A 17,693-nucleotide genomic window follows, 5' to 3' on the forward strand; every position below is an offset into this window, starting at 1 on the left:
TATATAAACACATACCTCTACTACCTTTTTATAGTTATTGTGTAAAAGTTCATACAATGGGGGAACTGGAAAGATGGCTCAGCAGTTAAGAGCACCAGCTGCTCTTGCAGAGGACCCAGGTTCAAACTGTCCATAACTCCAGTTCCAGGGGATTCAATGCCCTCTTCTGATCTCCATGGGCGTTGCATGACATGGGCGCACTTACACACATGCAGGCAATACACATATACATAAAATAAAAATAAGTAAATTTTTTAAACAAAAAATTTTATGCTATAAATATACCACAGAAAATATAACTGCTCCATTGTATAAAGTTGCTCTCAGCTAATCAGAGTGACACAGACACTTTAGCAAAGCCTGTTGTATAAACAACTGGATTCTTCTGCAGGATAGCTATCTAGAGGAAGAAATCATACACTGACAGCTACGCTCATCAGCAACCTTAGTGGACATTGTGATCTTTGAACACATAAGATAAAAATCTCCATAGGAGCAAAGCTTATCTTTTGTTCTCAATTATAGCATTCAGATTTTCTCCTCCATTCACAGGTGTGAGCACAGAGGCTGGAACATTTAACTGAAGCATGCAGACCTGACTGGGAACAGGATACCAGGCTCATTTGTTATAAGCACTTTTCACACACCCCTCAGTTACAATAGGACTGAAGGCTGTGGCCAAATGGTAGAATGCTTACCATTCCCAGTTGATAGAGAGAGGAGAGAGAGAGAGAGAGAGAGAGAGAGAGAGAGAGAGAGAGAGAGAGAGAGAGAGAGAACAATCTTTACTTCTTAAAGCCATAGCTATTAGTGGCTCCAAGAAGATCCTCTATTTCTGAAATATGGCACAATATACAGAAAATAAAACTAGAGCTCATATGGGTCACAGACAGGTTTCCTAAAGATCTTCAAGTATACAAAACATGAAAAGAAAATAGAGTTTACCAAGACCGTGCAAGTTGGCTTCTCACCCACTTCTCCCACTCCCTTAAGCATCCTTTTAGTAGATGCTATAATTCTTAACAGAATTAAAAGAAAGGAAGAAAGGAAGAAAAGAAAGAAAGAAAGAAAGAAAGAAAGAAAGAAAGAAAGAAGGAAGGAAGGAAGGAAGGAAGGAAGGAAGGAAGGAAGGAAGGAAGGAAAGGAGATAGGCAAGTAAGCCTCAGTACTCAGCAAGCCTGCACCAAACCATCTGAAAAAAAAAAAAAGTTCTTCTGCATCAGCCATCTCTGTCCACATATCTGGACCTCGTTCAGAGCTGGTCTTGCATTTCATAATTCTCAATGTTTAAGAAAGCTTTGCTTTTCTAGAAGAAAAGTCAATGATGATGACCAAAAAGACAAAGACTCTGGTGTGTGACCTCACAGGAAAAGCCTTCAAATGTCCACAGGTGTTCATGACTTTCCGTTGGAATTCCTTTCTCCAGTTATTATATTTCCTTTCTATATATTATATTTTCTTTCTGTCTCTTTGGGGGTGAAACTAGGATTTTTATGGCATGGTGGCACACACTAATCAGCACAGTAATCAGGAGGCTGAGGCAGGAGGATTACTAAGAGTTCAAGGCCAGCTTGGACTACATAGTGAGACCCACTCTCATTTAAAAGAGAGAGAGAGAGAGAGAGAGAGAGAGAGAGAGAGGGCAAGAGATTTAAATCTATCTTATAATTAATAAATCAAATAGGCTAACCTACTTGATTATACAAGATACACTTTGTAAGTTAGGTTGAAGCTATAATTGAATGTTCCATTGTTAAAAAAATACCTATTGTTCCTGACTTAACATCTTCCTTCTTAATAGTTAAAGTGAATGTTTTCACATGTTAAGATGTTCAGAGATTACTTGTAGCCCATGAATTATGGTTTAAACTATGACTTTTCTTAGAGTTTTCTTGGTTAGGGGAAGTGATCAGGTGAAAATTTCAATAAGAAAAATCTTTATTACCACCCAATGTAAAATTGGAAACATGGAGAGATGAGTGAAGCAGTCAGCAGCTTGCACATCCGTGAAGGTCTGTCTGGATGATGTTGTTTAGCTATGAGACAAATGGTCTTGCTACAACCTCTGGCCAAATGAGGCATTCCCCAGGGAGACTGCCCTGAAAAATCATCTTCCCTACATTAGCTCAGTCCCAGAGAAGAGAGAGAAAGGACTGGACCAGGAGTAGAGCTAGGAGAATGCTTTTTCCCTGACAATGAAGTAAAAAATGTGTCATTTTTACACTACAGCATTTGGCTCACTATTTTTTTATTGTGATAAAATACTTAAAAGTCATTATTTTCACAATTTTTAAAAAATTTTTCTGACAATTTCGTACATGGAGACTGTATGAACATTTCCATCCCTCCTCCCATGTCCCCCCTACCTTCCAATCTCTTGTTCTCTCCTTTGATTATTATTATTACATAGACACAATACACTTATAAATACACACACATATATATATAATGAACTGAAACCATTTAGTGGTGCTCGTATGTACATGTGTTTAGGGCTAACCAACTGGGATTAGATAACCTCTTGGAGCTTGTCCCTGGAGAAAACTGACTCTTCCTCTCGTGGCATCCATTAATTACCTGCAGCTCTTCATCTAGAGGTGGGGCCCTGTGTCGTTTCCCCATCCACACTGGCATGTCATCTGGTGGTGTCATCATGCAGGTCTTGTTTAGGAAACTATACTGTGGAGATTTTACTGGTACAGCTTCCCTATCATGTCTGGCATGCATTATCTAGCAACAGGCACCCTGTTCCTCTGCTCTTACACACTTTCTGTCCCCTGTTCTACAATGTTCCCTGAGCCTTAGGTATAGGAGTTGCATTGTAGATGCATCAACTTGGGCTAGGCACCAACACCATAAAGTTGCTTACTGTCTGCATTTTGATCAGTTGTCGAGCTTTGTAATGGTCTCCATCTGTTGCAAAAAGAAATTCCTTTGATGAATGGTGAGAGCTACAGTGGTCTATGAAAATAAGGATTTGTATTTAGAATATAGTTAAGAAATTCAGTTGGCCTAGGAAAGTGACAGAAGTAAGTTCTCTAGGTTCTATGCCCTTTCCTACGATGTGTACTTGGCTAGTTTACAGTACCATACATAGATTCCCTTCTACTGAGCAGGCCTTAAATCCAACTAGACAGCTGTTGATAAAAGTACCACTACCGCCCTAATACTACTATTTTGTTAGGCTGATCTTTGTCATAATTTTTAGGTTTTACAGCTGGTAAGACTGTTGTTTATTTGTGTATCCTAGCTCTGAATCTTTAGATGTGAGTATATATCCTGAAGTAACCATGGGAGCCAGGAGAGTAGAAAGAAATCATGGGAGACAGGGGAAGAAGGAGCTTGAGAGATGGGGAGAGGAAGAGTTATCCAGGGCGAGAGCAAGGAAAGAAAAATAAATAATACTTAGGTGGTCTTAAAGCCATATGGAAATGTATTATTTCATAAAACTACTTAAAAATGCATGTTTGTACATACACGTGCATGTTGCGTGTGTGTGTGTGTGTGTGTGCGTGTGTGTGTAAGTGCATGTGCATAGCTGAAGGTTATATAACAGTGCTGGGGGGGGCTCCTTTCAAGTTGTTTGTCAGAATAATTCAAGAGACTCCCAAAATAATTTAAGCTATTGCCATAACCCTTGTTTGTCTCCCAGACTTTGAAGGTAAAACCCTGTACTGAAGACAGGACAATCTTTGGACACAGGACTTGGAGCAACAGAGCTGGAACTGACCTGGAGGCCTCTTCTCCAAAGAGCAGCTCTCCTAGTATCATTTTAGCCATTTTAAGTGCCCAGTACTCAATGGCATTAAATACATTCCCAATGTTGCGCAGTTGTCGCCACTACCCCCTGAACATTTTATCACCCCCCAAAAGAAACACCATAATCACAGAGTGATCACTCTCATTGCCTCCCCAGCCCCTCCAAGCCTCTGGCAACTACTGGTCTGTAGTCTCTCTATAGATTTATATAGTCTAAGCAAATCACATACATTTTATCATACACTATTTGGAGTTTTTATTATTTTTAGTTTATGTGTATGAGTGTATTGCCTGTATGTATATAAGTGCACCCATGTCATGTAATGCCCACAGAGATCAGAAGACAGCAGCAGATCCCCTGGAACTGGAGTTACAGACAGTTGTTGGCCATCATGTAGATGCTAGGACTCTAACCCGGGTCCTCTGCAAGAGCAGCCAGTGAGAGGAAGAATTCCTGTATGTTTTGGGGTTGCTTTGTTTTATCTTTTTAACCTTAAAAAAAAGGTTTTCTTTTTTAACTTTGTTTTTGAGAATTTCCTAAATGAGCATTGTATCTGCATCATTTCCCTCACTCTAAGTCCCCCTCTCGCTCTTCCCATGTCACCCCCTCCCTCTGAATTCCTCGTTCTCTTCCTTCTTATTGCTACAGGTACATGCATATATTTATAAATACACACATACATATACTGTACTGAATCGATGAAGTGGTGCTCATGTGTACCTGTGCTTAGAGCTGCCTACTTGGGTTAGATAACCTCTCGGGGAGCTAGTCTCTGGAGAAAACTGATTCTTCTTCTCTCAGTACCCACTGCTTGCCTGTAGCTCTTTATCTTGAAGTGGGACCCTGTGAAATTTTCCCCATTCACCTTGGCATGTCAACTGGTTTGTCATTATGCAGATCTTGTTAGACTACGTGCCTATCAGGTCTAGAATGCATTAACTAGGAGCAGGTGTCCTTTCCCACTGGCCCTTACTTTTATTTTTTCCATCCCCTCTTCTACAATGTTCCCTAAGCCTTAGGTGTAGAGGCTGCATTGTAGATATATCACTTAGGGTTGGGCATCTCAGTCACTTATTCTCTGTGTTTGACCAGTTGTAGAGCTTTATAATAGTTTCCATCTGTTTCTTTGATGAGTGATGAGAGGTACACTGGCAGCTAAGGATTTGTATGCTTTTGGGTTAGAGAAAATGTGGGGAACCCAAGGGAGAAGTTAGAGAGGACTGATTGCTAGTCTGCTTCCATACCCAACACAGTGATTACAATCCCTCAGGCTTCCTTCTCCACTGCTCAGACGGCATCAGAGGAGAGGGAGGGCAGGATCCCGTTGGGTGCTGCTCAAAGTAGACCAAGCCCAGAGCCCTCCATGCTTCGTAAGTGTACTGTGCAGGGAGACCTCAGTGCCCCATGCTTCCTAGCCAGGCTCATGGCCAGTAACAACCAGGGAGATGCAGAGCACCAGCCTCACGGAGCTTCCCTTTTTGTACTTCGCATTCTCTCTCATTCTTGTTTTAGAGCATCGTTTCAACTAGTAAAAGTGCATTTGTTTTGTTTTTTAAATTTTAAGATATTTAATGGACAAATAAAATTGTGTATATTCAGGGTATAAAGTATGATAATTTAACATACATATGCATTGTGATATGATTCCTACCAATTACAACACACCTGTCACCATTTTAGAGTTAGCCTTTGGGGAAAGTGAATACATATAATCTGTTCTTTGACATTTCAAAAAAAAAAAGAGTACTGTGACTGTAATTGCAACGCTGTGCAATAGACCTCCTGAACTTAATCGCCTTACAATGGAAAGTCTGTGCTCTTTGAGCAAACTTTCCCCTCTGTCCTACCCCCTAACTCTTCAAAACCACCTTCTATTCTGCTTCTCTATTAAGCTGACTCCATTCCATGTGTAAGTCAGATCACACAGTAATGATCTGGCTTTTTTTTTTTTTTTTTTTTTAGCATAGATGTCATGTCCTCTGTTTGTCTGTGTTGTCCCAAGTATCAGAATTTTCTCCTTTTATGGCTGAGTAATACTCCATTGTTTATGGTACCACATTATCCTTATCCAGTCATTGGTCACAGACACTTCAGTTGCTGTGAATGGTTTTTAGCAAGCATGGAGATGGGGACTTTATTTCCTTTGGATTTGTACTGAGGAGTGAGGCTGCTGGATCATAGAGTACTCTACTTTCAATTTTTTGGGGAACTTCCAAACTGTTTTCCATTACAGCTATTCATATTGAAATTGGTACCAAAATTTAGAGGCTTCCTTTTTCTAAAAAGAGTGATTTTCAACTTACAGCATATTTTTTTAAAAAATAAATCTGGGTGTGGTGGCACACGCCTTTAATCCCACACTGGAGAAGCAGAGGTAAATGGGCAGGACCCAGATTGTCACAGACCCTGGGGGGCTTTTAAGGTTCAGAGGAACTGGCGTGGGGCCCTCTTAATGTGTTACTGCCTAGGCCAGAGGAAAAGGGCAACTGGAGGATATGGCATCCATCGGCCCTGAGGAATTCATAACACCTACATGAGCCATGATGGGACTGAGTCAGCCAGGGAAGACGTCCAGAAGCCAGCCATCCAGAATCAAGACACTACTGCCTCCCTCCACATACTAGGGAACTGTACGTTAGGAGGAACCTCCAAGGAATGAACTTCTGTTCTCTAGAGAATGTCCTTGTATGGAGTCAGACTCATATTTCTACTTGGAGATAGGGCATCGGGAGGAGATTAGCTCACTACAGTACAATGCATAGTATGAATTCCTGGGAACCATCAGAAAATATTGCCACCCAACCCCACCCACAACTTCTGAGTCAGAATTGCTGGTGGAAAGCTTGGGCTCTGGATGTAGGTACAAATAGATGCAAGGACACGTATGTGTATAATGTCCCCAGTGTTTATAATGCACCACTGTGGCTTATCTTATTAAACAGGCAATGCCATTAAAGGGCAGTCTGCAGACACTTAAAACTCCAGCTACTGGCTCTAGTTTGCCAAGAGGAGGCTCCTAATTTCTGACGCTGATCTCTGACTCAAGTCTGAATTCATGTCTCTTCTTTCTGTCTCTGGCTTATTCCTCATGGACTGGCAGCTAATGATCTTTCATGACCTAGTCCTGGTCCCTTCCCCACCTAGTAGGGCTCCTATAGGTAGTTCATCCTGACCAGTCAGGGCTTTGATGAGAAACAGACAAATGTAGCTAAAAAAAAAAGAACAAAAAACAATGGGTCTGTATCAGAATGGGAGATTCAACCATGAGAATGAAGCCCACTTGGGGCTTGGGGCTTGGTCCATGCCTAACCATATTTTCAGCAGACAGGTTTGTTCTTACTGTGGACATGCTAAAGTGTGGACTCATGGATGCCAGATTTTCTATGGAAAATAACCCATTCAAAAGCCAGAACTCTAGACATTATTTGAAATTTATTACTACTTAAAAACCATAAAAATCAATAACAAAAGAACATTGATAAACTGGTTTTGCAAAACTGCTATAAAGAGGACCTGGAAATTTCACAGGAGCCTTTAATCCTCTCAGCATCTCTGTGAGGAGGAGCATGGCAAATAATACCTTTATTTTACAGATGAAGAAACAAACTGGCTTCCACATTTTTAGCAGAGGTTAAAAAAGAATAGGCGCTCTCCGCCTGAGAATTCATTTAAGCCAGGTGGGGTGCATTTTCAACAGGACGGACACATTTGTGTCTCTCACATCCCCTTCACACACTCCTCCATGCTGTGGAGCCACACCGTGGTCCCCATTCTGGACTGAGTTCATGGTCAGCTGCTCTTTAGGGAACATTAATAGGATGTTCGAGGCCTCTGCTGCCCATCCTTGCTGCTCCACACCCAGCATGCAGGGTGAGTTGGTGTCACAACTAGTCATGGCCTGACTGGTACCACAGAGGATTTTTGCCCTTTGTAGCCCCAGCTGTCCTGGAACTCACTATGTAGACCAGGCTGGACTTGAACTCACAGAGATCTGCCTGCCTCTGCCTCCCGAGTGCTGGGATTAAAGGCAAGCGCCACCATACCCTGCTTGCCCTTTGTTTTTATTTAGCTGCTCAATTATCTTTAGGTCCTTCTCCCAAACTTAGGGTAACATTCCTTTCATCTTTCTTTTGTTGTTTTCCTGGTCTTACCATTACCTTTCAATTTTCTCGAAACTACAGTTCAGAGCTGAGGATATGGCTCAGTCTGTACACTTCTTACAGCCAGGAGGACCTGAATTCCACCCCAAAAACTCATATTTAAAAAAAGAAAAGTCAGGTATGACAGGTTGCACTTGTAGTCACAGCAGGGGAGGGAGCTACTACATATTTTTAAGTATCTCACATTTTTTCTGTGTCCTGATAGCTTTTTTGTGTAACAATTATTAATGTAGTTGCTGTAAGCATCTACATCAGATGTTTGCAAACATAGGTTTTCAGCTCCTTCAAGTTAATAGAAAGGGCTTTTAGGGGTTTTTTGTTGTTGTTTGGTTGGTTTTTTTTTTTTTTTTTTTTTTTTTTTCGAGACAGGGTCTCCCTGTATCCCCAGTTGGCCTAGAACTTGCTGTGTAAACCAGGCTGGCCTTGATCTCACAGAGCTCTGCCTGCCTCTGCCTCCCAAGTGCTGGAACTAAAGGCCTGTGCCACTGGCTAAGCTGATATCAAGGCTCTTGATTGCCGTATCATGTTATGAGTACATTCAGTTTTGCAAAAAACTTTCAAAGCACGTGCAGTATCTCACCCTCCTGCAATGCACACGAGTTCCTGTTGTTCCACATCCCTGCCAGCATTTGGTGTTATCAGAGTTCTGGGCTTTAGCTGTTCAAATAGTGGGCTGGGCTGTTTCATTGTTGTTGTAACTGTCATTTTATGATATATCAGGTGGAGCATCTTTTCATGTTTGTCAGTTGTGTCTCTTCCTTGATATATCTGTTCAGGTACTTGGATGTTTTCGTTAATAACCCTTTATCACATATATGTTTTGCAAGTATTTTTCCTAGTTTTTGGCTTTACCTTCTTTTCCCCCCTTTACATTATCTTTCACGGAGCAGAAAAATGTAAATTTAATGAAATCCAGTTTTTCAATCTTATCTCTCATTATTATAAATTATTATTTTATATCAGGTTAAGGAGGTATTAAAATTGTTCTAGCTACAAGCAGTAATAAATTCAACTAATTCCTCTTTAAGAACCCGTGCTGTTATAAGAATCTCATTTTATGTATATACTCTTACACTTTTATGATTTTTCCATCCATGCCTAAAAAGTATTCAGATACAACATACAAGGATCCATAATGAATAAAATGAGCAAAGATCCTGTGTACATAGGACACATGTAGTCTGGCAGGAAACAGTATTGATATTAACACAGGTGAAACAGATTTTGTAAACAGAGAAACACCAAGTGTACAAAGAGTACAGCAGAGGGGCCCAAAGTATCAGAGGGCTTGAAAGACCTCCTTCAGCCTCTAAAAATCATCATAAAATTCCCACGACAAAAACTGTCACGACTAATGTTGTTATTAGTAGAAAAGCTCATCTTTGAAGCTTAAAGTCTTCAATGGCTGAAATCTCTTGACCAAAACAGAAAATGATAAAAAGTCCCGTATCTTTTTTACTCATGCCTATGAAGTTTAGCTGTAGCAATAGGAGGAATTAATGAAAAGCAGACACCAGCATGCTGACATACAAGTCAGCAGGTAGCAGATTGGACAGCTCCAGTGTTGGTCAAGATCAGAAGATACTCAGAAGCATCAGGAGAACCAGAAATACCCATCCTGAGCAGCTGTCAGAATCTAGAGATTCTGAGCTGGCTGGACGCCCTCTGGAAACATCCTTGCCTTATAATCCCTTGGCATCCTCCTGATTACCCATGGGCACTTGCCAGTGATGACAAAAATAAAATGGAAGTACTAGAACAGTGTCAGGGATAGAAGAGGAGGTCCTGTTGGATTCCTACCCAGAAATTACTATTGAACAGACTTCTGCTCTACTCAAATCTTCCTTCCAAAGGTGCTTTGATACTCCTGGCTGCCTGGCAAACTTGCTCCCACTTTGGATACCTCACTGTCACATGAAATTTGCCTTGACACCTGGAACTGAGTTCCAAGATAAACATTTACAGGTTACAAAACATTCCAGTATCTTTTTCTGCAGTATAACATTTCAAAATGTCAGGGCTTTTGTAGCCAGACTCAGGCCTGAAAATTGAAGTTCACACATGCTAAGAAAATGGTAGCTAGTTTAGGAATTTCAGACCTACTAGAAATATCAGAGCTGTTTGGGCGTAATTCAAATCCTAGTAATAAATTGGGCTTGTTTTTTAACATTTCATGAGAGGTTCTCCGGAAGTCTATGGAAAATAAGCTCTCAAGGAACCTCACCATGCCTTGAGGAAGGAAAAAGAAGCTTTGATTTCCTTCCTGGTCATAAATATTGACATATACAGAAAAAACAGCAGGCCATTGCTTCATCAAGGCTGCTAGCTTTGTAGTGGGTGGGGAAGAGTTTGACTCACTGGCCAGCATGAAGCCTCCCAGGATCTGATGGTAAAAAAAGTCCTTGGTCTAAGAACGGGACTAAAGAAGGGACTGAGGCAGAAGTCTGGTTGGGAATAGATTATTCAAACTTCAGTTTTAATTGATTTACTACGTGTTCTTGGACAGCAGGCAAAGACTAAAGACAGGAAAGCCAGGGAAGCTGGAGTGGGACCACATGAGAACCTGGGCGTGCTGTGAGGATGCTGTAGCATGGATATGGAGAGAAGTAAGAAGAGCTGGATCAGCTTAGTGAGAAAGGAAGGCAATGTCAAGGATGACACTTAGTGTGTTGCAGAGAAAGGGATGATACTGAGGGGCCAAAGAGGTAGCATAAGGGACTCCAAGGACATGATTCCACAAACGTCCCAGGTGGCAGCTGAATATTGTCCAAGAAAGCTGCAATCATTTTAAGCAAGTAACTACATCCTGCATACTACATGGATGGAATCTGTCAACCATACCACCATGATTTAACCATGTGATTAAATCAACTAAAAAAGGTAGACATCATCTTTTTCTTTTCAGAATCCTGGTTGGGTACCAGATGCCAACATTAAGAAGGTCAAGGGAGGAGGATCAGCAGGGAGGCCAAATTAGGCTACAAAGCAGCATTCTGTCTTTAAAAGAAAGACTCTTGATTAGGTGCCACCATGCAGCTGATGTTTTCCCTCCTTCTCCCTCCACTTTCTTCTTCTGTGATGAGAATTAAACCCAGGGCTTTGGATATGCTATGAAATGCGCTTTCTTACTCCCATATCAAAAAAGACAGCCTTGCTAGGCAGGTTTGATTGTTGTTCTGGGTTTCAGAGAAGTAAACTGAGGTCCCAAGAACACATAAATTGAGAAACATCCATGGTCATCACTGCAGAGCCTAGAGCTAATGAAGGCTTCTGTGATTCCAAAGCCTATACTTAACCACTTTGTGCTTCTTCACATAGTGTCTGAACATGAAATGTCTATGAATTTGGCTGAAATAAATCATTTATCATTGTGGAGGAAGAGAAATTTTACACACTGTATTTGTATACCAGTCAGAAATTTTACAAATATGTGTTATTGATCACTATGGGTCTGCCTGATGTTCTATTCCCCCCAGATTGGCACAATATTATATATTGTTAGTTAATAAAATAACTCACATCACTTCTCACTGATTGGTGTGTTTGTGGTACAATAGTTATGAAGGACAATGCACACACATTAGCATGAAAAAAGTAGTGATATGCCTCACAGAGAGAACAGGGGTGTTTTTCCCCCTTAAATGAAATGTTATTATAAATTTTGAAGTATATGACATGGAAGGAAATGCAGTGAGGAATTGCTCTTAAAGCTCCTGAGTACACAGGCAGCCCAGCCTCGTTCTGTCTAGGGGACTTGCTCAGGAGAAGGTAAACTCCGAGGTGACTGCATCCATGTACAATGCAATGCAGACACTGAAGTAGGAGATGAAGGAAACATGACAGTAAGACCTTGTTGCGGAAGACACTATATACCTGAGTCATAGAACAAACAGAGAAATCAAGCTGGTACTGACCTCAAAGCTTCATCTCTACTGCCAAGTTTTCATAGTGCTGGAAGGTTCTATACATGCTGTTGAAAGGAAAAGTAACCATCAATCTCACCCAGCGGCATACCCCGTGTGCTACAATGACTGGCCTGGCAAGATACGCCCACTGGTGCACTAGTGGAATGACTGCTGTGGGAGTGACCAATCAGTTTCTCCTGGAATTTAAGGCTTGCTTTACAAGATGGAGCCCATACCTAGCACTGTTATCAGGGCAAAAATCTTGTAGCTAGACAGGTCACATAAGGAAGGATCTACTAATATTATCCTGTTAAATGGATATAGTATCAAAACAACTGATGACTTTTTGTTATACCCATAGATTAGTTCATTTCTCAATTCTGACCAGAGAAGTTTTGGTATTTTGTTTTTCTGGGTTTTTTGTTTGGTTTGGTTTCTTGTTTTCTGTTTTTTTGTTTTGCAGCAGATGGTGATTACCACAGCAATCCACAATTGGTCAATGTGCAGAGAACACAAGACTGCGGAGTGCTCTGAATGAGACACTTATATCACACCCTCTCCTCCCAGGGCTCAGGGATCATTGAGAAAGAGGGGGAAGAAAAACTCTAACAGTAAGAAGTAGATGAATAAAAGGAAACTGTGTTTTCCAGGCACAACAGGCAGTTGCACATATGAACCCACAGCGCTTGTGACAGTATGTACAAGACCTGCTGCACAAGCCATGCCAGAAAAAAACCCAGCAAGCAGGGGGCAGGGGGTGACAGAGATAGGAAGCTCCAGCCCTAGCTGAGGAACTATGGGCAATTGATAGCTGCTTAGAGAGGGAGAGTCAGTTTTCTTTAAGAGTGTGATAACGGGCAGGTCAACCAGGCTCCATGGGATGGACCCATATTCAAGAGCATTTGGGGAACAAAAATTAGACTCAATAGGCCTTTAAAAAATAATAGAGGAGATGAAGGGATTTAATAAGGTGGCAGTGGTCATGGGAGAGAGGTCTGAATAGGATAGAAATATATCATATGAAAAGAATCAATGAAAATATTTTTCTGAAAAAGAAACCAGTTCTTGAGACAGCAATATTAGATGCTGAGAATGGGTTGAAAGCAGAAGCCAGGTGACTGTTTCTGCAACTTTGCTATTAGCACCCATTTTAAAACTCATGAGCAGAGGCACAAAGAGGTGACAGTAGGCCCATGCTTAAATAATGTATTCTTTCATTTATTTATAGAATTATGATTCTTTGTGAGAGGCAGGAGGACCTGGAAAGAAATGGGTTACGGGGCCCACTGAAGGGAAGTCCATGGCTTTCGGGTGAATAGTAAGACTTCAATAACAAGAGCCTTGATTTTCAATTTCATATTACCAAAGTGTAGATTCACTGAAATTAGCAGAGCAGGAGGTAGTAGAAAGCATGCCATGTGGTGAGAACACAAGCAACTTTGCTGCGTGATCGCAAAGGAAATTACCCAAGCAATTAATGAGGCACCTAAATCTATGTCCATTTCCAAACGTTTTAATTAAACCTTCTACTTGTTGGATCTGAGTGCTACATTTTTAATTGAAAGAGGACCCTGTACTGCTCATCTCATTCCCGCTTACTGGGTGGATTTCTCTCCTACACAGTGGCATATTGGGGAGGAAGGGGGTGCTGACAGTGTTAAGTGTCCCATCTGGTGGAGCCATTATAGCACGTTACATTCCCAGACAGAAATAAGCCTCACTGAAGCAGGGACTGCAGAGGCTGCTGCCTATCTGGTTTTGCCTGTTCTGTACAATAGGATCTTGGCTGTGATAATCAGTGAAAGTCTACTGATTTAGATATTTGCATATGATAACATTTAAAAATAGATCCTCAACTCTGTAATGAGAATTATAGCCATTTCTCAATTTTCTCAAGATCTACGTAGATACATAAAGCTACATGTAAGTTAAATTTATATAAATTAAAGCCTATAAAGATAAAGGAGTAAGATGAGGGAGAAATCAATGCCTTTCAAAAATAATTTCAGAAATTTTACTCTTTGAATGCATCTATTTCCTTGGGATTTTTTTTTTTTAACTCTTAAGTGAAATTAAGCAAGGAAAGCATCAATTCACATGATTGGGAGGATCTTGGATGAAAGAAGCAGACAAAAATCTCAGCCCCATGTAGAATGAAGATGTCAACCACCCTAAAAAACACTAAGCATTTCTTGACCTGGGCCCCACTTTGAGAGGGAGCCAAGGACAAGATGTGATGGTGAAGCCATTACAGAAGAGAAAGCTCCGGGCCTCCAGGTACCATACAGACTTCTTCACCAGGAACTTCTAATAACGGAAAGAACAACATTCAAATCCTTTCTGTGGAAATTTCTCTGCCTCTAATTGACATTGCACATGATTTGTTTCTTCTTTAAATAAACTATTTTTGAAGCTTAATTTTCCATAAAATATTTTCTATCAAAAAAGTATGTTGGCAACAAATATATTTTTAAGTGTGCTTTTTAACCTGCTTTTTTTCCAGAATTGTTTCACACGAGCCAAGAGGTGTGCGGTGGGAGACTGTGAGCTCTAATAAAGAGGCAGTGATTTCTGCTCTCGTCCTCCGGCTCTTTTGTCCTGGGGCACTGGTGCTAAAATTGGGATTTGAGGGGAATTTTTATCTGCTCTAGATCTTGTATGTCCTCCATTATTCATGACTAGCAGGGGTGCTCGGAGGTCCACTTCTTGCATCAGAAGCTTGTGACTTCATCTCTTGCTTAAAGATGACTCTCAATGGCCTTGTGTGAGAGGCCTTTTTGACCTCTTGCTGTTTTGAGTAAGAACTGTCTCACTGAAGCTCATATTGAAATGAATTCCCATCAAGGGATAGTAAGAGGCGGAGCATTCTCCACACCAGCTATGTGACACCCTGAGCTGCCTCTGGACTCTGCCGGCAAGAAGCCTGGAACCATATGCAGCCTCTTGACCTTGGAAGAAAATAAACTTCTTTTCTTCCTAATTTACCCAGTCTGTAGTACTGTGCTATTAGCAACATGAAAAGGACTAAGACATTTCATTACTGTCCTTAGCTTTGGCTGTGCCACAGATTCCACCATGAGAGATTTGGGACGACTCTTTCTCTAGGCTTACAGTTTTCTTAAAATCATGGGAAAAGGTTATAGCATGCCCCAGAGCTGCAGCGGTTACCACTTGGAGTCATCAATTATTGGACTGAAACGTGGCAACCAGACACATTTTCTGTAGCAATAAACAGCATTTCCATTTCCAGGCTGCACCAGAGAGAGGCTCAGGCACAACTGTTTCATTCCGTGTTCATATTGTATATTGCGTCACACTAACGCCTCCTAGTTTCATCCAAAGATAGCACAAATGACAGGAACACTAAGGCTTGCCTGCTCCTGTGACTTCCCCAAGAAAGGATCACTTCCATTTGAGAGGAAAATGAGGCTGGTCTCCAGCCCTTTGAATGGCTTGCCTGGCATGGTCACTTCACTCGTGAGCTGTCAACTCCACCAAAAATCACTCCTTGATGTGATTTATAATTCTGCTATAAAAAGCGTCCCCTGAAGCTAAAACTTGCACATCTTTCAAGTTTAATGACAAACACAGAAGCAAAGTAGAGGGTGTACTCCTGAGCACAAGCACAGAAACACACACACGTACCCAAAACCCCCACCCCATTCTCTTAGGAAAAGGGGAAAATGATGCTTTTTTTCAGGTTTGGAGATCATTTAGAGCAGGTGGAGACAGTGAACCACATGACTTCCAGAAGCTCCCTTAGCATTTGCTTGGATGGCGGGCACCTGCATTTGAGTCCCACTTGCCCTTCACCAGTCTTCTGAATTCTCTGCTGCTGTTTTCAGTCTTCCATACCTAATCTTTTTATAGCAATGGTGTGGTGACCTGCTAGGCTTGGTGGCTTGTGCCTATAATCCTAGTACTTGGAATGCTGAGGCAGGAGGATCACCATGAATTTCAGATTTGCCTATCTCAAAAAATCCAAATAAGAAAATAACTAAAGTTGTAACTAATCTTAAATTCATTACCCTTTCTCCCCAAAATCAAGTCCTTAATCCTGCTAAAAATGTCTAGACTGCTGCTTCTTGGATTAGCCCGCTTTCTGTGCTTTTCCATGTAAATAAGCCACCATCAATGGATGGAAAGGCACTTCTCTGGCACTATTGTCCTGTGCAGGCTAGTCTACTAGCCTGCAGGACCACTCTAATCTTAGCACTGTGGTACTTAAGGAGTTATAGAGAAAATGTATCCATTATACTAGAGGGACTTAAGCCCCCTGGACTTTCCAGAGACAGGATTTTGGCCTTCAAATTAGTTTCTGAGTTGCTGAGCTACAAAGAGAACTTGTATTCCTCAGAGGAGCCAGGGATGAGTTAAAGCCTTCAGTAAACTGAGAGAGACTTAGCCCACTTTTCCAAGGGAATTCTGCAACCCTTAAATGGCAAATTCATAGGGAAGGGGCCTTGGAGAATGTGGATGAACAACACGCTGATGAACTTAACATTCTTGTAGGGTGACACAAATCAGGGGACAGTGAGCCCCACACTGTTAAGAGGTACTTTACTTCCTGTGAATGAAGGAACTGGGAAATTAAATGAACTCAGATCAGGTGCCTGGTATTGCCAAGCAGGAAACAGTGAGACCTGTTTTATATTGACGTATAAGAGTTCTACATCGGTTCAATTTTACTTTATTTGCTAATTTATTTCGTACTGTACTATCGATTTCTCGAAAGAATTTAACTGACTCATCATCTTTTGTTGCTAAGGACTGATGTGCAAGGGTTTGCATTATGAAACAGTACACTTTACCCTCCCCTCGTATTTTCATCAAAGGCCTGCACTGCATTACACCTTATCTGATAGTTGTATCTTGTAACACCATGTTTATGCAAGTTTTGCCTCTAAGTTGGTGGGGGAAATGAGTTAATCCTGCTCTCTATTATTTTATGGTTCCACTCAGATGGAGGTAAAGGAACACATTACAAAGCTAATGAATTTCAAAGACTATTATCAGAAGGTTTTATTAAATCCCAGGAGTTGGTTAGATCTTTTACCCAGGACCCTTGGTTTAAAGAGGAGAAGAAACTAAAAAAAGTTTTTAAATTATAGTTATTTTTAATGGTAAAAATATTTGAGTTTGCTGTGCCAAGCATTTTTAACCCTCTCTAGAACTCTAGGGTGAAACAGACTTTATAGAAGTCTAATTAAGTGGTTAGCACTGGTTCAACGTTGAATAAAATCACTTAATTTAAGCCACCTGCTCCAACACCTACACGGAGGAAGTGAGAAAACACACCTGTAGCCTTGTTTACTTCATACATATGTCATCCTGTGTCATCTCCTAGTAAAACTGCCTATAATCATTTTTCACATTCATGTTGCTTGTTCTTGTAATGTAAATGGAATTCCACAGTGCAGATGAGTTCAAATTTGGAAATGAATACATTATAAATTTTAATTTGTTCGCTATAATTATTGGAAGCATTCATTGTTAGATAAAAATAAAGATACCTCTTCTGGAGGCACAGTAACAATTCTCATATTGAGCGCAGTAAAATCAAAATATTGTGGATTACATATACATCTACCAAAATACTGGTTATAACACAAGTGCTTCTTAGGTCTAAGGCAGAACAAAGTGAGGGTGACTGAGGTTGTTAAAGATAGAATGTAGGGGGCAGAAGAGATGGTTTAGTAGTTAAAAGCTGCTCCTGCAGAGGACCCAGGTTCAGTTTCCAGCACCCACATGGCACCTAACAACCATCCCTAACTCCAGTTCCAGGGGATCCAACACCCTATTTTGGCCTCTGCAGGCATCAAACACACATGTACACTTATATACATATAGGAAAAAGTCATGCACATA

At 41.0% G+C, this 17,693-nt stretch overlaps 1 long non-coding RNA gene across 1 annotated transcript in view; it reads right to left on the reverse strand.

The window, feature by feature from the left end:
- Positions 1 to 17,693, reverse strand: part of LOC115070917 — a 32,176-nt gene that overhangs the window by 4,264 nt on the left and 10,219 nt on the right. The window contains exon 2 of the long non-coding RNA XR_003850018.1: positions 11,835 to 11,890. This is a non-coding gene — a long non-coding RNA (uncharacterized LOC115070917). The remainder of the gene's footprint in view (positions 1 to 11,834; positions 11,891 to 17,693) is intronic.

Source organism: Nannospalax galili, unplaced genomic scaffold (genome assembly GCF_000622305.1).
Source record: "Nannospalax galili isolate Female #2095 unplaced genomic scaffold, S.galili_v1.0 scaffold54, whole genome shotgun sequence".
NCBI classification, from domain to species: domain Eukaryota; kingdom Metazoa; phylum Chordata; class Mammalia; order Rodentia; family Spalacidae; genus Nannospalax; species Nannospalax galili.